Source organism: Cryptomeria japonica, chromosome 6, assembly GCF_030272615.1.
Source record: "Cryptomeria japonica chromosome 6, Sugi_1.0, whole genome shotgun sequence".
In the NCBI taxonomy this organism is placed as follows: domain Eukaryota; kingdom Viridiplantae; phylum Streptophyta; class Pinopsida; order Cupressales; family Cupressaceae; genus Cryptomeria; species Cryptomeria japonica.
The window spans coordinates 137,637,064-137,648,387 of NC_081410.1; the positions used below are offsets into that span (position 1 = coordinate 137,637,064).

The 11,324-nt window shown below is 38.1% G+C and overlaps 1 protein-coding gene across 2 annotated transcripts in view; it reads right to left on the bottom strand.

Annotated features, from left to right (window-relative positions):
* LOC131040515 (protein RMD5 homolog) overlaps positions 1-10,774 on the bottom strand; it is a 47,846-nt gene extending 37,072 nt beyond the window's left edge. The window contains exon 1 of one of the 2 annotated variants that reach the window (XM_057973460.2): positions 10,465-10,774. The gene's annotated coding sequence lies outside the window, so the exon portion shown is untranslated. The remainder of the gene's footprint in view (positions 1-10,464) is intronic. The other variant, XM_057973459.2, reaches the window with a different exon arrangement.
* Positions 10,775-11,324: the final 550 nt, after the last annotated feature.

Below are 11,324 nucleotides of genomic sequence, written 5' to 3' on the forward strand. Positions count from 1 at the left end.
TGATATCGTCATGGAGACTCTCAACATGACGTCCACCATGGCTACTCCCATGTGTGGAAAGAAACACAAGTACAGGGGTACATCACGGAGTCTCTCAACGTGATATCATCATGGAGACTCTCAACATGACGTCCACCATGGCTACTCCCATGTGTGGAAAGAAACACAAGTACAGGGGTACATCACGGAGTCTCTCAACGTGATGTCATCATGGAGTCTCTCAACATGACGTCTCATCTCGATCTTAGAGATGAACAAGGGCTTGCACCTCATATTTCTCCGTCTCAGAGAAATATACACTACAAGGGCTTTCACCTCATATTTCTTCATCTCAGAGAAATATAAGATACAAGGGCTTTCACCTCATATTTCTCCGTCGCAGAGAAATATACACTACAAGAACTTTCACCTCATATTTCTCCTTCTCAGAGAAATATACATTACAAGGGCTTTTCATGATGATGTGACTCCCTTTGAAGCTCCAAGGACTAGCATCAACCTCCTCATCCAAGGTTGCCTTTGTTGGTTTGACAGGCTCCCTTTGAACATTAATTCCTCCTCTTCGAAGAAACTGAACGACTTTAAAATAGGAAACCCTCTGAATCGACTTTATAGCTTGGCTCCTTCTAAATGTCCCCATGGCAATTTCTGCAATAGAAGCAAGTTGTGTAGACCTTAATTTGCAATCTCGAGCAAAGTGACCATACTTGTCACACTTGAATGTGAGAGAGATCCTTCTTCTTCGGTTCTGGAGCAGAATCTGATTCTCTGTCTCTATTCCTCTTTTTTCCTTTGCCTCTTTCTCTAGAAGTATGTGTAGCAAGAACTTGATTTTCTACATCATGATAGTTTCACCCAATTCCTCTTGCTTCCAACCTGGACTCTTCTTGAATACAATCAGCTCGAAGACGATCAAACTTGGGCAACTTAGATCTCCCACTGATGCTTTGGATAAGGGGCTCCCAAGATTGGGGAAGACCATTTAGTGCCAACATAACAAGATCCTATCTGCAATTATGTCCCCAATAGCGCTCAATTGATCTCTTAAATCAGCAATCTCATAAAGAATGAGATGATTGAGTCCTCCTTATCCATTTTTACATGATAAAGTTGTTGTCTCAAAGCAAGGGCTCTGCTGGTATTGTTGATCTCATACAATCCTTTTAGAGTATCAAACATTTCTTTAGCTGACTTCAACTTGGAGACGATCAGTACTAGGTGATTCATCACAAAGTCTATCATGATCTTTCTAGCCTTCATGCCATTTTTCTTCCACTAGATCTTCTCAGTATCATTGAAAGGCTCGGGCATATCACTTTGCATGAAATCAAGAAAATCATTCTCCTCTAATGCAATGAGTACCCTGGGTTTCCAAGAGTTGAAGTTTGAGGCTCCATCAAGCCTATCTTCTACCTTGACACCGTTCACCATCTTCTTTTTCCGCACAAATTCTCCTTCAAAGATCTGCCCTTAAGTCTGAAATAATTTGCAACCTTAGATCAGCACTACTTTGCCTTCAAGATCTGCCCTAGATGAAAAGTTTACTTGACTGCTTAAACAAATCTGATCAGATCTTTTCTTAGACCTGCTCTGATACCATGTTAGTTTTAGAATCAGAAATGAAGTAAGCAGAAATACAACAGCACATAGAGCAAGGAACATAGCAGATACCCTGGGAAAACCCTCCTTCTCGAGGGAGAAAAACCCAGCAAAAATATATCTTATATATTTGAAGAACAAGAGCAGAAATCTGCTTACAGATCAGGCCGTACACAAGGCAAAATATCATACACTATGTATGCACTTGGAGATAGTGCGATCTCCTTGGATACACACAATAATGACATCTTTCCTTGAAGCGAAACTGCTGCTCTTAGAATTCGAACCTACTGCTTAAGTGTGAATCCTCTGCTGAAAATATGAATTGGAGAATGAATGAATCGAGATGGTTAAATGAACTAACCTCTCCTTGCTTATATATAAGTCTAGGCGGCTACATTTCTAGGTCAGCCCCTAGAAAATAATAAAAATGAAAAATATTATTCATATGTCAAGGCCGACCTACCTTGAGAAATATTTACTAAGGGAAAAAATACAAATGAGTTAGGAAGAAATAAATATCTCCCGACGCTATAACATTAACAAGTAATGTTTAAGTATATATTCCTACAAAAGAATATAGGATAGATATACTCGTTTAAAATCCCTCTTGTGGGAGAAGGCTTGAGGAGTAAGAGATGGTTGACAAGCGAGCTTGTAAGGAGGCCATCCTAGTAGGACCATTGTGGCCTAGAGGACAAAGAGGGCACTTACAAAGTCAAGTAACCCCCTTACAACCTCCCCCCGATCCTGCAAGAGGGCATGCGTCTTTAGGAAGATGAGACATGAATGGGGAAAGCAAGTGCAAGCCACCAAGCAAGCAAGAGGGTTATGATTGATTTTCCTAACCCTAAAAATTAAGTATATATATATATAGATTGTATGTATGTATACATATGTTGTCATGTTGTGATTGCAGGATGCAAATTCAAGATCGCATTATCTGAGAAATATTTTGATGAGATGTAACCCTAACCCTAATTTGTTACAATTGTGATTTTAGGGCAAATTCTAGGGCAAATTAGGAAAGGTACATTACAGTTTTATCTCATCAATAGAATAAATAAAAATAAAAAAACATTTACATTTATAAAATAAAAAACATTCAATATGATAAATATTAATAAAATATAACCTTCAACTATATCTTTGTTCTAATTGTACTTATGCAACATGTCAACTAGTTCTTTAGAGTGGTGACTCATAATCCACACCTTTAGATCAGTGTTTGCAATGGATTGGAGAATTGGTGTAGGCAGTTCGTATGTCTCATGGTGTCATCATCCTAATTAAATGTCCCCATCCAAATATGCTGGTGTTTATTGTAAACATGCACACCCTACTATCCACTGATCTGCAAAATGATGCCCTTATATACTAAAATAATGGCAACTTCCCTTAATCCAATGTCAATACCTTCTCAACATCTCTCCACCCTCTAAATATCTCCCTACTAAAGACTCCATACTCAGTCAGCTACCCATTCTCTCTAGTCCACTCCTCTTCTTCTTCTCTCCAATTATTAATCTAAAGTTAAAACTATAACTTAAAATATCTAAAGTAAGGGCATGATTCATTGTCTCTCTCCTACTTCTATCTCCTAGCTCCTTCATCATTGCTAATCCATTCAACCATTCCACAATTCCAATGCAAATGTTTGGAAATTTAAAAAATGGCCAAGACAGTTTTAAAAATGCACAAAAAGTTTTTAAAATGCCATTATTTCTATTTGGATTCATTAAGTTCATCAAATATGATTCAACCTTGTTTTATAGGACCCAAAACATACTCGCAACCAAAACTACCCAAACCAGACCTAGATTTGGGCCTCCAAGCCAACAAACTGGTAACATGGTATATATGTATGCATCTTACATGTAATCTCTGAAAAATAAATTGAATGAATGATTCAATAATCGGATGATTACATTGAAAGATATACACACGTATATATAGAGGTTACAAGACGATGTTCTATAATTAGAACATAACATTTAAGTAAAAGATTAAAGAGCTAAAAGCTAAATTAAGCTTAAAAGCAAATTAACTAAAAAGAAAAAGCTAAATGCTAAATAAAGCTTAAAAGCTAATTAACTAAAAAGAAAAAGCTAAATGCTAAATAAAGCTTAAAAGCTAATTAATTAAAAAGCTAAACGACCATTAAACAAGGAACTAAATATAGGTGACTAAAATATAATTAAATATTCTAATACACTCCCTTAATGGTCATGCTATCTATCACACCAAGCTGCCCTCTAAATTTGAGAAATTTTGTCGGGCTCAAGGACTTGGTGAGGATATCTACAGTCTGATCTTTTGTAGGAATGTACTGCAGTATCACTGATCCATCTTCAACATGCTAGCGGATGAAATGACAATGAAGCTCCACATGCTTTGTCCGCTCATGGAAGACTGGATTTTTGGCTAATTTGAGAACCCCTTGATTATCACAAAACAAGGGAGTAGGTCCTGATTGAGACATTTGCATGTCTGCAAGCATCCTACGTAGTCAAATTGCTTCACATGCTCCCTTAACAGTTCCCCGATACTCTGCTTCGGTCGAGGAAAGAGCTATTGCCTGTTGCTTCTTGCTAGTCCATGTGACTGCACCTGTACCCAAGCTGAAAACATACCCAAAAGTTGACTTTCTATCATCAACACAACCTGTCCAATCTGAGTCTGTAAAACCAACCAGCCTAGGATCTTTGCTTCTGCTGTACTGAAAGCCAAAATCAAGAGTGCCCTTCACATATCTAAGCAAACACTTCGCTGCAACCCAATGTTCAACTTTTGGGGCTGACATGAAGCGAGAAATATAGCTCACAGCATAACTGATGTCAGGTCTAGTGGCTGTGAGCTAGATGAGGCTGCCCACTAGTTGCCTGAATGAAGACTCATCCACTACACGTGAATCTAATTTGGCTAATAATTTGAGCCCTATCTCCATAGGTGTAGATGCAAGTTTACAATCTTGCATTCGAAACTTATCTAGTAGGCTCTTGGCATACTTTGACTGAGAAATGAATATGTGGCTATCAGTCTGCCAAACTTCTACACGGAGACAATAATGGAGAAGTCCCAAATCTATCATATCAAAATGCTGACACAAATTTTGTTTGACCTACATGATCAGATGTGCTGCATTGCCAGTAATTATGAGATCATCAACATAGACTACTAGAAATAGAATATCATCACTAGTATGTTTGACATACAAATTGGGATCTGAAGGACTCCTCTGAAAGCCTTGATCAATCAAGTACTTATCAATTTTGATGTACCATGCACGAGGAGCTTGTTTGAGGCCATAGAGTGCTTTGACTAGTCTACATACCTGGTGTTCCTTACCGACAACCTTGAAACCTGGAGGCTGCGTCATGTAGACTTCTTCCTGCAAATCACCATTGAGAAAGGCACTCTTGACATCCATTTGATGGACTTTCCATCCAATTGAGCTGAGAGAGCGAGGAAAAGCCTAATGGTACTCATCTTGGTTGTGGGAGCAAATGTCTCCTCATAGTCGATGCCCTCTTTCTGTGAAAACCCTTTTGCCACCAACCGAGCCTTGTACTTATCAAGGCTCCCATCAGCTTTATACTTGACTTTAAACACCCATTTGCAGCCAATGGGCTTCTTTCCTGGAGGAAGATCGGACAATACCCAAGTGTTGTTTTTCAGAAGACTATGTTGCTCCGCTGCCATAGCCTTTTCCCATTCAGGTACACCTTTAGCCTCTGTATATGTTTGAGGCTCATAAATACTGTGAATGTTGGTCATAAGAGCAAAATTAACTATGTGTTGCTTGCTCTTACCTCTAACTAATCTACCCTCAATGAGCTCATCATCATGAAGATCACCAATGGTCTTGGCCCACCACTTAGGCCAAAGAGTAGAAGTACCAACATCTGCTGCAGGATGAAGAGTGCCTGTAATATCTGGAGCAAGCTCCTCTGGATGTGGATCGAGGAGATCTTGAGAAAAGTCAAGGGGTGCAATGTCATGCCTGGGAGACCCCACAACTTCAAAGTCAACTAGATCCCTCCCATCAGGTGGAGCTAAGGGAAGACGAACACCCATACTTAAAGCCTTTGTAGGGTGATCCTCAGTGCTCAAATCAGGAGAGGAAGGCTGAAAAGGCCCTCTTTCTTCATCAAATACTACATCTTGATTGAATATGAGGTGATTAGTGTCTATATCAACCAGCCGATATGCCTTGTGGTTGTCACTGTAGCCGATGAAAATCAATTTCTGACTCTTTGGATCCAGTTTGGTACACATGGCATCTGGAATCCAAACATAAGTTGTAGAGCCAAAAACTTTCAAATGACTGATTTTGGGCTTCCTGCCAGACCAAGCTTCCTCTGGAGGCATCTTCTTAACGGCCTTTGTGGGAGACCGGTTTAGAAGGTAGACTGCAGTGAAGACCGCTTCTGCCCAAAAGTGTTTTGGAACATTTCTATGCTCCAACATAGACCAAGCCATCTTAGTGATTGTACGGTTCCTGAGCTCAACAACACCATTCTACTGTGGGGTGTAAAGTGTGGTAAGTTGATGCTTAATGCCATGTGATGCACAAAAGTTGGCGAACTCTGTAGAACACAATTCCCCTCCATTGTCGGACCAAAGAGTGACTATCTGACAACTAGACTCTTTTTCCACTAAGGCCTTAAACATTTGAAACATGGTGAACACCTTTGATTTATGCTTAAGAAAATAAACCCACATGCGTATGCTGAAATCATCAACAAATAATAGAAAATACCTGCATCCAGTGACTGATGGAGTGTTCGTGGGACCACAAATGTCTGCATGAACGAGTTGCAAGACCTTGGATGCTCTCCAAGCGTCTCCATCTAAAAATGGAGTCCTATGCTGCTTTCCAGCTTGACACGCTCCGCAAACTCCATGATTCTGAGTTTGAATCTCAGGTAATCCTACGACTAGATCCTCTCAAACCAACTGAGAGAGATAGTGGACATTGAGATGCCCATATCACTGATGCCAAAAGTGTTGATGGAAGTACTCCTAGTTGCCATGGCGAGCTCCTAAGAACCAGTAGAATCAACAAGTCTATAAAGACCATGATTCTCAATACCAACTGCAACTGTAGTGCGAGTCTCCCTGTCAACAATGCTGCACTTGTGCAACCCGAAGATGACATCCAACTGTGGTGAATGTTGCATAATCTGACTGATTGACAGTAGATTGAGCTTCATAACAGGTACAAAGTATACATTGAGGAATATTAAATCCCTCCCACCAGATGAAATCTGAACATTGCCCTTGCCAACAACAGTATACTCTTCGCCTCCACCAAAGATCACTGAATCAGTGAAAGACATGTACTCTGTAAACCAATCCCGACGATGTGTGAAATGTCGAGAGGCTCCAGAGTCAATGTACCAGGCTGATGATTAAACATCACCAGAGGAGGTTTGGGCCATGAACGCATAGAAGGCAGATTCCTTTTGATCAGGATGTGTGGCAGAATTGGCTTTCTGCTTGGACCCTCCCTGTTTGGATTGTTGGGATGCTATCAATTTCTGACAATCTTTCACCAAATGGCCATACATATAACAGTAGGAACACTATAAGCTCTTCTTTTTGGAAGACTACTGAGGTTGACCTTGACCTTGTCCTTTCTGCTAGAAGGGCGAAGCTTTAGCCTTGTACTTATGCAAAGCTGAGGCTGTGAAACCCTGTTCAGTGGATGAACTAACGCTGCTTCCAAACTACTGCTTCCATCGATCCTATTGTAGCAGCTTGTTGCAAAGATCAGGAAACTTCAAATCAACACTAGTAGAGGAGATATTGAGCGTATCAATGAAATGCTCATAGGATCTGGGAAGGCTTTTCAGCGTGATCACTACCATATCCTCTTCCACCATGGTTCAGCCTATAGCTTCTAACTGATCACGGATGTCCTTGATCTTCGTAAGATGTGCCTGGATAGACGACTTCTCATCCATCATGATAGAAAACAGCATATTCTTCAAAAAAAAAGCTCGGCTCTTGTCGAACGTTTCATGAAGATCCTTCAAAAGATCCCAGATCTCTTTTGTTGTTTTACCTTAAGGCACCTGTGGGAGTTGATCATCTGTAACGAAGAGTTTGATAAGCATGACAGCCTCTCGATTCTTCACATCATGTTTGTCTTGATCTTCACCTGCTGTTGTAGGACGCGATTCCTTGCCCAAAACAAGTTGATCAAGGCAACGATACTCAAAGATGGTAAGCATACATTGTTTCCAAGTGTTGTAGTTGCGGCCGTTGAACTTCTGACTATGTTCCAACATGATGTTGGTTAATGATGCCATCACGAAAAATCGAGGTTGATCAAGGTCAACTGAGTGAAAGCAAGAGACAAAAGAATCTGATTTTTTAAAAAATCAGAATAGAAGCAGCTGCTGAAAAAACTGAAACCCTATAGGAGAATTCTGGCACAAATTTCGAGGTTTGGAAGAAACCCAAAAATTAAAATTTTCTGCACACTTAATACAGCATAAATGGTGCCCAAAAAAAACAGCAAAAATCCCAACGTCCACAGAAATAGCAGAAATTGTGAAATGTTTTTAAATTCCAAGGCAAATTTGCTAGCACAAAATTTGAGGTGTGGAAAACGAGGCACCCAAAAAAATCTGAGACCAACCCAAAAAAGCTCTCGAAAAACCCACCAAGAATCTAAAAACAAAATGCAAATCCGACAGCTCAAAAATCAAGGCACGGACAACGATGCACCCAAAAAAATTTGACGATGACCCAATTGAGTTCTCAAAAAACCCACCAAGAATCTGCAACCAGAATAAAATTTCGACTTGAATTGAAGGGTCAAAACCCTAGTCGAAAATTGCAAAAACCCTAAGAAAATTTTCAATATGCAAAAAAAAAATCTGCCCAGGAAGAGAAAAAAAATCTGCTCTTTTTTTAAAAAAATAGTTTTAAAAAAAAATCTCTTCAATAAAAAACTTCGAAAAATTTTAATAACAAAAAATTTCGAAATTATTAATTTCCATGCTTTGATACCATGAAAAATTAATTGAATGAATGATTCAATAATCGGATGATTACATAGAAAGATATACACGTATATATAGAGGTTACAAGACGATGTTTTATAATTAGAACATAACATTAAAGTAAAAGATTAAAGAGCTAAAAGCTAAATTAAGCTTAAAAGCTAATTAACTAAAAAGAAAAAGCTAAATGCTAAATAAAGCTTAAAAGCTAATTAACTAAAAAGAAAAAGCTAAATGCTAAATAAAGCTTAAAAGCTAATTAACTAAAAAGAAAAAGCTAAATGCTAAATAAAGTTTAAAAGTTAATTAACTAAAAAGCTAAATGACCATTAAACAAGGAACTAAATATAGGTGACTAAAATATAATTAAATATTCTAATAATCTCTTTATATTCCTTCTTCCATTATGTTGTTGATGTCATCACATTTCTCATTTATAGTAACATGGATGAATGTATTTATGTATCTATATATGTATGTGCTTATTGTGTGTACGATATTGATAGTAATAAAAATAACATATCTTTAACATCGTTAACATAATATTTTATTTTATATGTTGCATGTAAAATGAATACTTAAGAGAATATATAAATGACAGTAGCTACTAAAATATGAAACATGGTGGGCTATTAAACGTGAAAGGGGCAGCATGCCCATTGCATTTGTGGCATCACTCAATCATATTAGCACACTAATCTACCAAAACTAAACAATACTGCCCAATCTTAACCCTGCTAGTCAAGGATGTGTAGAACTGAACAAAAGATAAACCAAAGTTAAAATTACAATTTGATTAAAAAGAAAACTAACAATCCGTGGTACATGCATCAATTAAAAAAACCTTAGGATGAGTCCTACGTAGAGGGCTTTAGGTTTCAAAATTATAGACAGGCAAATCTCATGTAATGAAGAAACAGCTGCTACAGGACTTAATATCCTGAAAAATTCAATCCCCTAGTTTTCTTCCCTCAAACTTTCAGTGGCTGCCTTGGGGTGGAGCTGGAAATTCTCCACACCGGTTTAGAGGTCTTGAGCCACTTGGCATCATTAGAGGCATCTGAAGTATTTAAATCTTGCAAGCGGATTCTGGAGTAAACTTTGGAGGGATAAATTTTTGCTTTTAAATATTGTAATTTTTAAGCAAATCATGAAAGGGAAAAGATTTCCTATAACTTCTCAGCTAAATTTTGCACATTAGCAGCTCCTATAAAATCCATGGGAAAACCTGATTATAAAAAACTCCTAAACTTTCTCAGGAAGCACTGAGAAACTTTAGATAGCGCATCTTCCATGGAACCACAGCCTTGCCCTTAACCATGGCATAATCCCAGACCTTTGCTCTTTAACAAAAAACCCAAATACAACCAACCCCTCCGTCTATTTCGCACCAGTATGCTCTATTTATTGTGGCTGGGACTATTTTAGGTTCCCTTCATTCCATTTGTTGTCATGTCTAATGTCAGCCTTATCTGTCCTACTGCTCGTGTCGTTCGACAGTCATACCCCTCTCTGGTTTGAATATCAATCCTATCTGTCCTACCGTTCGTGTCGCTCGACAGTCATACCATTCTGAGCTTTACATTCACAGTAATTTCGAAGAAATGTGTACACATTACGGGACAATTTGAGAATATTTTAGAATGGAATTGAAAAATTAACGAAAACGGGCTTTAAAATTTTGGGGTTTTTTTGGGGGAAACCCTAAGTACACAGGCATTAAACAGATAAGACAGAAAACAAAAGAAAAGGCAAAATTCGCAACAGAGATAGAGAAATTCGTAAATGCCGTGATCAAACAATGAATATTGATGTGAATTTGGAAACGCAGGCAGAATTTGAAGATTACCTTAATACGCCAGCCTTCTTTGCCCTGATCTTCTTTCGCACTTGGGAAAAGGGTTACAAATACCCAATCTGATTTTCCCGCTTTGGGCCAGGTCTATCTTGTGCGCATATTAAGCACAAGCAATCACTGCATCAATTAAATTGTTATTACCATATCCTCTGAACTAACCCTTAATCGTTCGAAAAGACCCATGGCCTATGTCTACTTGGATTTTCTTGCGTGCCGGATGATTAAAGGTCGCTATCTTGTCTTCTAAGGGTGCCTCCGATGCAAGCCACGTATACAATTATTTCTATTGAAGAATGGAATAGAATAGAAGAGAAGGTTTTTAACGTGAGGAGGCTAAAGTCTCGAGTGGACCTCCATCTAATGGTCGTAATACATAGAATTGATGGCAATACTGAATGAATAGTACTCGGGAAATGATATTTCTAGAAGGTTAAAAAAAACCAAAGAAATATCAATTATATTTTTTATTTTTTTTAAATATAAAAGTGAAAAAATTATTGTTAAGATAAAATAAAATAATTTTTAAATGTGATTAAAATATGTCTATATATATAAATTAAAAAAAAAAAAATTTGTTAAAATACTATCTATCATAGAGCAGCAATGTCGTCTTTGTAGGAGTTTTCAAAAGCTAGGGCTGATATGAAAAACAAATTTCTTGACAATGGGGGAGAATCGACGATGCCTTTCAATGGCGATTGGTGTTCCCCTAGGTAGAACAAGCGATCATATTTTGAGGCTTTATGTGCTCCACTTGTGTCATCCTTACATGCAATCCCTATTAATGAGCTTATAAATTGTCCTATTTATTTCATGATTTATGAAATTTTATCCATGTTTATAATGTCAAT